The sequence below is a fragment of the Lissotriton helveticus genome, chromosome 5_1, assembly GCF_964261635.1.
Source record: "Lissotriton helveticus chromosome 5_1, aLisHel1.1, whole genome shotgun sequence".
In the NCBI taxonomy this organism is placed as follows: domain Eukaryota; kingdom Metazoa; phylum Chordata; class Amphibia; order Caudata; family Salamandridae; genus Lissotriton; species Lissotriton helveticus.
Genome location: NC_136065.1, coordinates 1,972,492,914 through 1,972,506,903, shown reverse-complemented (window position 1 = coordinate 1,972,506,903; position 13,990 = coordinate 1,972,492,914). Strand labels below are relative to the sequence as shown.

Genomic DNA, 13,990 nt, shown 5'->3' with positions numbered 1-13,990 from the left:
GCAGTAGGGCTATCCTGCAGATTACCCAGATCCTATACACCAGAGCTATCCCTCAGGGTGCACAGGTCGTAAGCAGTAGGGCTATCCTACAAATTACACAGATCCTATACACCAGAGCTATACCTCTGAGTGTGCAGGTCGTAAGCAGCAGGGCTATCCTGCAAATTACACAGATCCTAAACACCAGAGCTATCCCTCAGGGTGCACAGGTCGTAAGCAGCAGGGCTATCCTGCAAATTACACAGATCCTATACACCAGAGCTATCCCTCAGGGTGCACAGGTCGTAAGCAGTAGGGCTATCCTGCAAATTACACAGATCCTATACACCAGAGCTATCCCTCAGGGTGCACAGGTCGTAAGCAGTAGGGCTATCCTGCAAATTACACAGATTCTATACACTAGAGCTATCCCTCAGGGTGCAGAGGTCGTAAGCAGTAGGGCTATCCTGCAAATTACACAGATTCTATACACCAGAGCTGTCCCTCGGTGTGCGCAGGTCGTGAGCAGTGTGGCTATCCTGCAAATTACACAGATCCTATACACCAGAGCTATCCCTCAGGGTGCACAGGTCATAAGCAGTAGGGCTATCCTGCAAATTACACAGGTTCTATACACCAGAGCTATCCCTCGGTGTGCGCAGGTCGTAAGCAGTAGGGCTATCCTGCAAATTACACAGATTCTATACACTAGAGCTATCCCTCGGTGTGCGCAAGTCGTGAGCAGTAGGGCTATCCTGCAGATTACCCAGATCCTATACACCAGAGCTATCCCTCAGGGTGCACAGGTCGTAAGCAGTAGGGCTATCCTACAAATTACACAGATCCTATACACCAGAGCTATACCTCTGAGTGTGCAGGTCGTAAGCAGCAGGGCTATCCTGCAAATTACACAGATCCTAAACACCAGAGCTATCCCTCAGGGTGCACAGGTCGTAAGCAGTAGGGCTATCCTGCAAATTACACAGATCCTATACACCAGAGCTATCCCTCAGGGTGCACAGGTCGTAAGCAGTAGGGCTATCCTGCAAATTACACAGATCCTATACACCAGAGCTATCCCTCAGGGTGCACAGGTCGTAAGCAGTAGGGCTATCCTGCAAATTACACAGATTCTATACACTAGAGCTATCCCTCGGTGTGCGCAGGTCTTGAGCAGTAGGGCTATCCTACAAATTACACATATTCTATACACCAGAGCTATCCCTCGGTGTGCGCAGGTCATAAGCAGTAGGGCTATCCTGCAAATTACACAGATTCTATACACCAGAGCTATCCCTCGGTGTGCGCAGGTCATAAGCAGTAGGGCTATCCTGCAAATTACACAGATCCTATACACCAGAGCTATCCCTCAGGGTGCACAGGTCGTAAGCAATAGGGCTATCCTGCAAATTACACAGATTCTATACACCAGAGCTATCCCTCAGGGTGCACAGGTCGTGAGCAGTAGGGCTATCTTGCAGATTACCCAGATTCTATACACCAGAGCTATCCCTCAGGGTGCACAGGTCGTGAGCAGCAGGGCTATCCTGCAGATTACCCAGATTCTATACACCAGAGCTATCCCTCAGGGTGCACAGGTCGTGAGCAGCAGGGCTATCCTTCAGATTACCCAGATTCTATACACCAGAGCTATCCCTCAGGGTGCACAGGTCGTGAGCAGCAGGGCTATCCTGCAGATTACCCAGATTCTATACACCAGAGCTATCCCTCGGTGTGGGCAGGTCATGAGCAGTGTGGCTATCCTGCAAATTACACAGATTCTATACACCAGAGCTATCCCTCAGGGTGCACAGGTCGTGAGCAGTAGGGCTATCTTGCAGATTACCCAGATTCTCTACACCAGAGCTATCCCTCAGGGTGCACAGGTCGTGAGCAGCAGGGCTATCCTGCAGATTACCCAGATTCTATACACCAGAGCTATCCCTCAGGGTGCACAGGTCGTGAGCAGCAGGGCTATCCTTCAGATTACCCAGATTCTATACACCAGAGCTATCCCTCAGGGTGCACAGGTCGTGAGCAGCAGGGCTATCCTGCAGATTACCCAGATTCTATACACCAGAGCTATCCCTCAGTGTGCGCAGGTCGTAAGCAGTAGGGCTATCCTGCAAATTACGCAGATTCTATACACCAGAGCTATCCCTCTGGGTGCGCAGGTCATAAACAGCAGGGCTATACGCAAATTACACAGATTCTATACACTAGAGCTATCCCTCTGAGTGTGCAGGTCATAAGCAGCAGGGCTATCCTGCAGATTACCCAGATTCAATACACCAGAGCTATCCCTCAGGGTGCGCAGGTCATAAGCAGTATGGCTAACCTGCAGATTAACAAAGAAGGGGCAGAGGCGCACTCAAATTCAATGAAATTATCAGTTAGTACAATCTTCCTAATGTTATCTTTGGGTGCTACACTACAGATTGTGTTGGATACACAATATGTGGAAACATTACTTGGATGTAGACAGCGGCCTACATGCAGTGTGCACTGTTCCTTGAAAAAATATTTTCAGTTATAGAATCCAAAAACTTAGTAATAAATAGGCAAACTAATATCTATAGATTCATATTCTTTTTAGTATTTGAAGCAATATTCAATTTTTTATTTTCATAATCTTGTTGTGTATTTAACAATTACATTGCTATGTGCTATTTCATAATACATGTATCTCTATACATTCATCTTCATGACAAGATACTGTTTACTAACAAACAATAAACCTGGTACTGTTTTTGTCAACAACAGGACAAGTTACATTTTATTATCATGTGTATTTATCAAATAAATAAATATCCTGATCTGTTGTGATACTTTCTTCACTGGATGTGTTCGTCTTGTGAGAGGTGAAACGTCTTTTAGCGTATATCTCCGCCCATGTATACACCTCATTTAACTTGTAAGCAATAGTATCTCGGCGATACTTTCTGATCTTGCCCTCTTGTAGTTCTCTATTGTAACTGTCCAATTGTTGGTTCAGATCTTCTAGGGTTGTGGACCATGTTTGGGGTTCAATACTTATTTCAAGTTCTTTCTTAATGTTCAAGATTTCTTCATTTAAATCCTTGATAGTACGAGACAACTCTTCAATAATTAAAAGGATGAGATCCAACGAACACTTATTAAGTATCCAGAACCACTTGCCATAAATTGTGGGTTTAAATGAAACCTAAACAGCATCGGTCGTAACGCTATTCTTAATCCACGTGCGATTCTTTTCGCACGATGGTATTGTACCAACGTGGAAGCATGAAGTCGCTGATTTAATTGTCTACGTGTTAGATATTCAAGTTGTTTTAGACGTTGTATGGTGGATCCCCCGTGAGTATCTACCAATTTAATCTCATTTATGAGAGCATATATGTCAGTTGCTTCTTCGTTGGTATAAGCCATAGTAGTAGCTCTGTTTTCTGTAATGTGAAAAAGATGCCATGTTTTTAGTTGCGTAAATCAATAATTTTGTGTGAAGATGCAGCCTCAGGGAGCCAAAGTGAACTAACAAAGAAGGGGTAGAGAGCAATTTTCAATTTTCAATGTTCATAATCTTGTGTATTTAACAATTACATTGCTATGTGCTATTTCAAAATACATGTATCTCTATACATTCATCTTCATGACAAGATACTGTTTACTAACAAACAATAAACCTGGTACTGTTTTTGTCAACAACAGGACAAGTAACATCTTATTATCATGTGTATTTATCAAATAAATAAATATCCTGATCTGTTGTGATACTTTCTTCACTGGATGTGTTCGTCTTGTGAGAGGTGAAACGTCTTTTAGCGTATATCTCCGCCCGGGTGCAGAGGTGGTAACCATATATAAAAAGGGGGACCGGGAGGACCCTGCCAACTACAGGCCGATCAGTCTAGTTGATGTAATACAGAAGGTGGTTGGCAGGATCCTCCTCATGAGGATCAAATCTTGGATGGACGATGGGAACATCCTCTCACATTTCCAGGCAGGTTTTAGGCAGAAGGTGGGCACGATGGACCAGGTTTTTAGATTTTTTATGTTATACTGGAAAACTGTGGTTATCGGGAGAGGCAGTCTTTACCTGTCATTCATCGATTTGAAAACCGCCTTCGACCTGGTACCACGTCCTAAGCTTTGGCAGGTGCTGCTTGACCTGGGTGTTCTTTTGCTCATTCTTGATTTCACCAAACACCTGCATGAGGGAAACTATACGAGAATTAGGTGGGGCAAGCAGGGCCAGCTGACAGGTAGGGTGGCGGTGAATGGGGGGGGTACGCCAGGGCTGTGTGTTGGCTCCGACTTTGTTCTCTCATTTTATTAATGGGGTGGTAGACCATTTGAGAGAGGAACCGGCCGACGCTCCAGCCCTGGCCGGTGAGAAATCCCCAACCCTCCTTTTCGCCAATGATACCCTCCTTTTATCGAAAAGCCCTGGTGGGCTACAGAAATTGCTGGATAGGTTTAGCTTGTTCTGTGACCTACGGGGTTTATCGATCAACACATCCAAAACTAAGTTGATGACTCTATCCCCGTCAAAACGTTTCAGAAACAAGATTACCCTTAATGGCATTCCACTCGATGTGGTTGATTCCTTTGACTACCTGGGAATTCGGGTCAACAACTCGATGAAGTGGAGTTCCCATCTGGCCAAAATGTTACTCAACCATAGGCGGGTGGCAGGGGCAATTCTAAGAGACCAGCAACTTTCCGTTAGTAAACCAGTAGCCCCGGCCCTTGTGGTATATGAGGGCAAAGCTCTACCATCGGCCCTCTATGGGTCGGAACTTTGGGGTTTCGAGAACACCTCGGACCTAGTTAGATCTGAAAATAAGTTCTATAGAGGTTTGGTCTCTCTCCCATCTTCCACCCCTTTGATACCACTCTGACAGGATATGGGCAAACGCTCGATCAAAGATATTGTACGGCTTCACCCTTTACTATTCTGGGCTCGCCTAACAAGGACCCCTGAATTGTCTAATTAAGTTGGTGCCCTCAGTGAACTTATCAAAATAGACATGGGCAACAAGATTAAATGGATATGCAAGCTCAGACAGCTGGTGATAGACATCAGGTTAGGGGAGACATGGGCTAGCCAGACCCCGCCACCCAAACAAATGATTAGGAAGGTATATTGGGATTGGGTTCAGGCGGGGGAGGCAAGTACATCCAACTGGGGGATCCTCACCAAACAATTTCTCCAACATAAGCCAGTTGGGAAATTGAAACCCTTTCTTGACTTTATCCAAACCCCAAGAAATAGGACTCTCTACATGGAGCTAAGGTTCGGAACTCTCCCGCTTAACGATCTTAGGGCACGGTGGAACCAGGGTAATGCAACATCTCCTTCATGCCCTGGTTGCGCAGCCCCTTTGGAGTCCACTGCCCACTTCCTTTTTGCTTGCCCAGTATATAGGTACGCAAGAAGGAAGTGGCTCAAACCTATTTGTAAAAAGTTGGGCACCAAGAATTACTGGGTGGTGCTCCGCATTTTAAGATCTGATACCACCTCCCTCACCGTGATCTGTGGGTTAGCCAAATACTGGGGTTGTGCTTGGCTAACACGAAGCAAACTGCTAAAGACAAAGAAGACCTAGGCGATGCGTGGGGCCAAGTTAGATGTACTATAGCGTTGCTCTTACTGTTTTTATGTAAAGCATTTTTTATACTTTTATTGTAGTATTTATAACCGTTTTATTTTAGAGGAGTGTACTTACTGGATGTATGGAATAATGGATATATAAATACTATCTGTAAATGTACTTCCTGTTTATATTAATAATGGATTGTCCTTTTTAATATGACCCACGAATGTACATGCTTTTATGATAAATTTTTATCGAATAAAGTAACAAACAAAAAAAATACACCCAAGCTATCCCTCAGGGTGCACAGGTCGTAAACAGCAGGGCTACCCTGCAGATTATGAATAAACAAGAAGACCTAGCTATTGGAATAGTGTTTGCGTACTATGTGTCTGTATGGGGAAACCCATTGGTTTTGTATGAAGGCCTTCACCCACCAACCTAGTTGGTGTCATGCTTCATCATCGGGCCCCACCCGAGGCACCGAGTGCGCCTCAGGTGTGCTGCGATGACAGGTTACTGTGGAGCGGGTTTTTTGAAGTGTGAGTGTGCTGTGCTGGTGTATTGAGTGATTTTTAAAATACTTCCCTTGGGGTCCCAAAAGTCTACTTTATTGGTGGGCCCCAGGCAGAAATAATTAAAAACAAAGGCTTAGGACGTGTGGGGGTAGACTTATGGTCTCCCACGTCCAGTGTGATCGACTAGTTTCAGCCAGGCCTTTTTACTAAACTGGCTTTCATCAGGACCTATTATGTTTGGAGGCGTTACAGGGGTATGTGTTTGTCAGTACCCTGTATGTGTGGCACACGCTAAGGTGCTTTATCTGTGAGAGGTGTTTCCTCTGAGTTTGTACTCCTATCTACAGAGGACGGACTCCAAGGGTCTCTGCGGGGCGTCGGGACTCTTGTGCACTTTGGCAGGGTCTCCAGACCCACTGGAACACCTATGATCCGGTCACAAGCTCCATAAGCAGTATGGCTAACCTGCAGATTACACAGAATCTATACTCCAGAGCTATCCCTCAGGGTGCACAGGTCTTAAGCAGCAATATCACCTTGAAAGACTCCAAGTGTTGCAGAATGGGGCGGCCCAACCTCGCTCCTAGAACCCACATGACGCCGCATTTGAGACCCCTGCACTGGCTCTGCATCGATAAGAAGGTGCTACTTAAGACACTGGTCCTGGCTCATAAAGCCCTTCATGGAAATGAGCAATGTACCTGAGGAGGAGGATTCGTGCTGATGCCCCTTTCAAGAATTTGTGATCTTCTCATGACCATATAGTCAGTGTTTCCAAAATACACCAGGCTAGAACCGGAGGCAGATCCTTCTCTTACCTTGGCTTAGTGGCCTGGAACAATCTCTCCCTGGAACTTCATTCCATTTCCGAGCTGTCTTCAAGGAAAAACTAAAGCTTGTTAGGACTATCAGCACCATTCATTGGGCAACTTTACTTTACAGCGCCGGGACACTCTATGGCATAGGCATGCGCTTTACAAATGCCTTTCATTTCATTTCATATCCTGCAGAGTGCACAAATCTCACATAGCAATGCCATGCCTTACTTTGTGCACATCTTAGAAGTGCTGTCCCTCAAATTACACAGATCTTCTACAGCAGAGCTATCCCACAAAGTGTACAGCTCTCATGCAGCAGGTCCAGTCCACAGATTACGAGGATCTTAGTAGCACTATGCCTCACGTTGTGCATATATTAGACAGCAGCTACATCCCTCAAGTTACTGAGATCTCAAACAGCAGCACTATTCCTCACATTACACAGATCTCACCAACGACTGGTATCCGTCAGGTCACACACATCTAAGTCTCCCACCACCTCCGTATCTAAAGCCTGCACCACATCGGCATCTACGGCAACGCCCTCAAGCTGATATCCTCTTTGCTCACCAGATGCCCTCAGAGAATCGGTCTCCAACTGTACACCTCCGACCCAAGAGCATCACCTGCGGCGTACCCCAGGGCTTCTCACTCAGACTCACACTGTTCAACGTCTACGTGACTCCACTGGCATCCATCACTCTCAGCCACGGTCTCAACATCATCTCCTACACCGATGACACCCAGCTCATACTCTCCCTCACCGAAGACAAAGACACCCCCGAGCGAACTTCCAGAACGCCATGACCAACGCCGTGGCTTGAAGACAGCCAAATGCCTCCAACTTAACATTGACAAAATCAAAGTTTTCCTCTTAGGAAGACCCCCCTCTCCATGGGACGACTCCTGGTGGCCCTCAGACCAGCACCCACCACCCATGCCCGTAACCTCAGAATCATCCTCGACTGCGAGCGCTCCATGAGACAACAGGTCAACTCGGAGAACATCCTTTAGCACGCAACTTTTACAACGCAGTACCTTTACCACGCAGGTATTACAACGCAAGTCGTTACAACGACTTGCGCTGGGGGGGGCGCTACAGGATAGGGAATAGTTTAATTTACTATCCAAAACCTTCCCTACTATCCACGGGGACTGGAGTTGGAATATGTTATGTTATGTTATGTTATTAAAATTTCTAGAGCGCACAGCTGCCCCAGCAAAGGGGCGTCCTGGCGCTTTGACAGATGCTATAACATAACACACTAAAAAGATTAGCCAGAAACTGGAAAGAGGAAAGTTTTAATGGCCTGCCTGAAGGCAAACATATCCTCAAGAGCTCGAATGTGAACTGGTAGCGAGTTCCATAGGCCAGCCGCTAGAACCCTAAAAGAACGGCCACCCATCCTGCTCAGCCTAAAGCGTGGGCAGACAGCCAGATGAAGACCCTCCGATCTTAAAGATCTCGACGGCACATAGGGCGTAAGTAGAGTAACAAGTGCCGGTGGCGAAGAAGTTTTCAAGATTTTGAAGGCCAGACACAGCGCCTTGAACTTAATTCGCTGTCTGACCGGGAGCCAATGCAAGGCCGTGATGGTGCCCGACACCGAACAGTGTCTGGGAAGGCCCACAATGGCTCGTGCCGCGGCATTTTGTACTCTTTGGAGCCTAGAGGCCTCCGCTTGATTCACCCCTAACAGCAGTGAGCTACCGTAGTCCAGCCTAGATAGTATTGAGGCCTGAACCACAAGCTGTCTGGTAGGGGGATCAAAGTACTTCAAGACTGGCCTAATACCACGCAGTATTCCGTAACATGTGGCAGCCACCTTCATGGTGTGGTCCTTGAAGGAGAGCGCAGAGTCTACCCAGACTCCTAAATTTCTCACTCCAGCCACTGGAATAGGTGTGACACCAAGCTCTGACGGCCACCACTGATTACCCCATAGCTCAGCGTGCTTCCCAAGAACCAATACCTCCGTTTTGGTGGCATTCAACTGGAGGCAGTTGGTGCGAAGCCAGCTTGCTACTGCCAAGAGTCCCGCACGGAATCTCGAAGCTGCTACCTCGGGGTCTCCGCTAAGTGTCACCGCTAGCTGTGTGTCGTCCGCATATGAGGCCATCGTAAGGCCCCACTGTTTGACGACACCAGCCAACGGTTTCACATAGAGATTGAATATAGTTGGGCTCAGTGAAGATCCCTGTGGAACCCCCGTCTTCAGGGGGTGAGTAGTGGATTGGCCGGGTGGTATAGCCACTTTAAATGTACGATCAGCCAGAAAGGACCGGAACCATTGGAGAGCGACATCCGTCACTCCCGCCTCCTGTAAGCGCTGGATAAGTATTTGGTGGGACACAGTATCGAAAGCAGCGCTTAAATCTAATAATATAAGCGCTGCAGTATGACCCATGTCAAGTACCTGGCGAAGATGTTCCAAGATGTAAAGTAGTGCCGTCTCGGTACTGTGTCCTGACCGAAATCCATTCTGGCTGGGGTCCAAGATCTGGTTGCAAGCCAGATGCTCGGACAAAACCGAGTTGACATGCGCTTCTGTTACCTTGGCAATCCACGGCAACAGGGAGATAGGTCGGTAATTTTCTGGCAGTCGGGGGTCAGAATTTGCTTTTTTTAATATGGGGGTAACCACTGCCTGCTTCCAGGCCGCGGGTACAGTTCCAGAAGACAGGGACATATTAATGAGATCCAGTATGGGGTTACGACACAGCGGGGAGAGTGTATTAATGAAGGCAGGCTTCAACGGGTCCGCCGGGGAACCTGATTTGACCTTGAGGCTGAGTCTGTCAAAAGCCTCAACCGACAATTCAGGTAAGATAGCCAGAGGCTCATGATCCAATGTATCAGAGACAGTGGCTTCTCGATCCTGGTGGAGTGTGTCGAACCCGTGATATATTTTTTCCACTTTCTCCACAAAAAAAGAGGCCAATTTATCACAGTGTGAGTCTGTGCAAATCGCCTCTGCTGAGGATCTATTTTTCATTAGGTCCTTCAGAACCTTAAAAATCAGTTTTGAGCGGTTGGTACTGGTGGCAAATTCCTGGGCATAAAATGCAGCTCTAGCTCTGCATATAGCTCTGTGATAAAATTTCAACTCAGTGAAATACCGGATTTTCTGGGCCGGGTCATATGATCGTCTCCATTCCCTCTCTGTCTTACGGCAGGATCTTTTCAATTCTGCCAGAGACTTGTTATACCAGGGGCTAGGTACTTTTGTTCGACCTTTCGCCCATCGTAAAGGTATCAGAGAGTCCAAGGCGTCAGTTATCCACAGGCAAAACTGTTGGTAGCCTTGTTCCACATTGGTGAGATTGTTTAGAGGTTTCCGTTCTAATATACCGTAGAACTCCTCCAGCGTAAGTTTGTACCACGGCCTTTTAAGGGTTAGCCTTTCCCTGGATATAAACGGCTTGTCATGGACCGGGCAAAGTGCCTCTACAAGTAGATGATCAGTCCACCCTATCCTCCTTGGATCAGACACCCTTAACCCCTCAAGTGTGGAAAAAAAGGGGTCAAGGATATGGCCTCCAACGTGGGTTGGACGGGTGACAAGCTGAATAAGTTGGAGAGCTTCCAAGTCGGCCAACAGGGAGCTAACGGTAGTGGATGACTCATTATCAAAATGGATGTTAAGGTCACCCAGAATATTAAAATTGGCACAGCCCAGTGCTATAGGACTGACCATATCGGCCAATGCGGATCTAAATACCGAGTCATTGCCGGGGGGGCGGTAGACCAGCAGCCCACTGAAGGTGAACTGATGGGAGAAGGCGACTTTAAAAATGGCGCTTTCACATGCAGGTAATCCTGATGGCTTCCATTCTGCTGGGAAGCAGGATTTGACAGCCATGGCAATGCCACCACCTCTTGTGGTCCTATTAGAGGTGAAGATGGTGTAGTTCTGGGGAAATGCCAAGTTCAATATGGCAGAGTCAGAGTCCTGAAGCCAGGTTTCTGTCATTAAGAAAACGTCTGGATCCTCTTTATCTATCAGGTCATAGATGGACAGGTGGTGCTTTACAAGAGATCTCACATTAAGACACCAAATACGGAGATCTCGCGAAACAGCACGAGGCCGTGTGACAGGGACGACGTTTTCCAAGGATCGTATTTTGGTTGGGCTCGTAAGAGACCAGCCTTCACAAACGCAGCTGTAAGGGCCAACTAAGGGGTCCACAGGCTTACACACAGAGCTCCTGGACCGATGACCTATGGCCAACAGCTCCGAACGTGTATAAGATATCATACCTGGCAGCGCTATAAGACGCTAAGATAGCAATTTAGTTTAGTATAGTAAATAGTAAATAGTATAGTAATAGTAAATTAAACTATTCCACTATCCAGCACCACTCAATGCAAGTCGTTGAAACAACTTGCGTTGTAAAACCTGCGTGGTAAAGGCATGCGTGGTAAAAGCATGCATTGTAGCGACATACATCTGGTCAACTCGATTGCCTCCACCTGCTTCAACACCCACAGAATGCTCCGTAAAGTATTCAGATGGATCACAACTGACACCAGAAGAACCGTCACTCGAGCCCTCATCACCAGTCAACTTGAATACAGGAACGCCCTCTACACCGGAAACCACCATCCTCCTCAAGCGCCTCCAAACAATCCAGAACGCAGCAACAAGAATCATCCTGGACCTGCCCAGATGATCCCACATCACCCCCCACGTCTGTAGCCTGCACTGGCTCCCCATCAAGAAGAGATGACACTTGAAGCTGCTCATGCACGCCTACAAAGCCCACTACAATGGGACCAGATACTTGAACAACCACCTGACCTTCCACCAGCCCACCAGACACCTGTGGTCTGTCTCCCTGGCCTTTGCCACCATCCCCCGCATCCACTATACTCAAGTCGGAAGGCACTCCATCTCCCACCTTGCAGCCAAAGCTTGGTACGACCTCCCCTTCCACCTCTACCTCCCTCGCCGATTTCAGGAGTGGGCTCAAGACCTGGCTGTTCGAGTAGCTCTATCTCACACAAGCGCCTAGATACCCCTCAGGATAATTAGTGCGCTTAACAAGTACTGATTGATTGATTGATAAGTGAACATAGCAATCCCACATGTAACACAGGTGTCAGACAGCAGCACTATCCTCAGAGAGCAGTGCTATCCCTCAAGGTGCACAGATCTCAGACAGCAGCACTATCCCTCGGGTTGCACATATCTCATACAGCTGCACTAGCCCTCTGCCCGCGCATATCTCAAAAAGCAATGCTATCCCTAGGGTTGAGCAGATCTTAGACAGCAGTGATATCCCTAGGGTTGAGCAGATCTTAGACAGCAGCAGTATCCCTCCAGTTTATTTATTTATTTATTGCATTTATAAAGCGCGTCTGTCACCTAAAAGGCATCCTGGCGCTTGCAGACTCAAGACAGCAGTAAGAAGGAAGGCGATAGCGGACTAGAGTTTAGGGAAGAGAGTTTAGGGAAGAGAAATGTTTTCAATCTCCTCCTGAACAGAAGGAGATCGAAAATGTGTCTGAGCTCAGCCGGGAGAGCATTCCACAGTTTCGCTGCGGCTACGCCAAACGCTCTTCCTCCTGCTTTGATTTTCTTAAACCAAGGTATTATCACCAACCTAGCAGAGGAGGAGCGTAGGCTGCGGGCTGGAACATACCATCTAAATTTCCTTTGTAGGACCAAGGTCATGCAGGGCCTTAAAGGTCAGACAGAGAGACTTAAATCGTACCCTCTGTCTCACCAGGAGCCAGTGTAACTGGGCCAAAGCCGTAGAGGAGGAGGCTCTCGTCGCCCACCCCAGGGCTAGTTTAGCTGCCGCAGACTGGACTCTCTGAAGTCTATCCATAAGAAAGCTTGGAGAGTCCAGCAGCAGGGAGTTACAATAATCTAGCCTGCTGAGCACAGTGCAACGTACCACCTCAACCCGGACTGGGGGCGGAAGTAGGGGAAGAATTTTTCTCAGAAGTCTGATGACAGCTCGACAGCCAGCTACTAGTTTCGATACCTGCGCCTCCAGAGAAAGCTCCGTATTGAACATGACACCTAAGTGGATCAAGTGGAGACCCAGATGTAATTACTGAGGCCACACTCCTAAACTCATCTGCAGTCAGCTGCGGGAATTCCACAAGGGACTGAACTCTTCCCTGTTCGCAGGCCACTCCAAGATTGTAATAATGGGAGGGAGGGGTGACTAGGTCCTGCTTCAAAGGTCTATCACATTCAGCCAGTACCGAGGGGTCTAGACTGGCTCTGGATTGTTGCTGACCCATCCCCAGGTCTTCAATGATCTTATTGATTTTATCCTGGAAGAATCCAGCTAGATTCTCACACAGTTCCTGGGAGGGGGGGGGGTCTCATTCTTGACACAGTCAGGGCTGATAATGCTATTTAAAATACTGAAAAAACTGCGGGAGCTATTTGGGGCATGGGTAATCTTGTTGGAATAATACGATGCTTTAACTCTATAAATCTCCTTCTTGTATTCTGTCCGCTTTATTTTCCATGCCAGCCTGTCCCTGTGCAAGTACGCCTCTCTCCACTTTCTCTCCGCTTGCCTGCAAGCCAGCCTCAGATTTTTTAGGCTGTCCGTGAACCAGGGGGATGAAGGTCTCCCCTGCTCCTATGAGTTGCATATATCTCATACAGCTGCACTCTCTGCCTGCGCATGTCTCAAACAGCAGTGCTATCCCTAGGGTTGAGCAGATCTTAGACAGCAGCAGTATCCCTCCAGTTGCATATATCTCATACAGCTGCACTACCCCTCTGCCTGCGCAGATCGCAAACAGCAGTGTTATCCCCTAGGATTGCGCAGATTTTAGACAGCTGTGCTATCCCTCGGGTTGCACATATCTCACACAGATGCACTACCCCTCTGCCAGCGCATATTGCAAACAGCAGTGCTATCCCTAGGGTTGCGCAGATCTTAGACAGCTGTGCTATCACTCGGGATGCACAGATCTTAGACAGCAGCAGTATCCCTCCAGTTGCATATATCTCATACAGATGCACTACCCCTCTGCCAGCGCATATTGCAAACAGCAGTGCTACCCCTAGGGTTGCGCAGATCTTAGACAGCTGTGCTATCACTCGGGATGCACAGATCTCAGACA

General features: G+C 47.6%; 1 protein-coding gene across 1 annotated transcript in view; it reads right to left on the bottom strand.

Moving 5' to 3' along the window:
* LOC144753921 (melanoregulin-like) overlaps positions 1-13,990 on the bottom strand; it is a 144,808-nt gene that overhangs the window by 127,116 nt on the left and 3,702 nt on the right. The window lies entirely within an intron of this gene.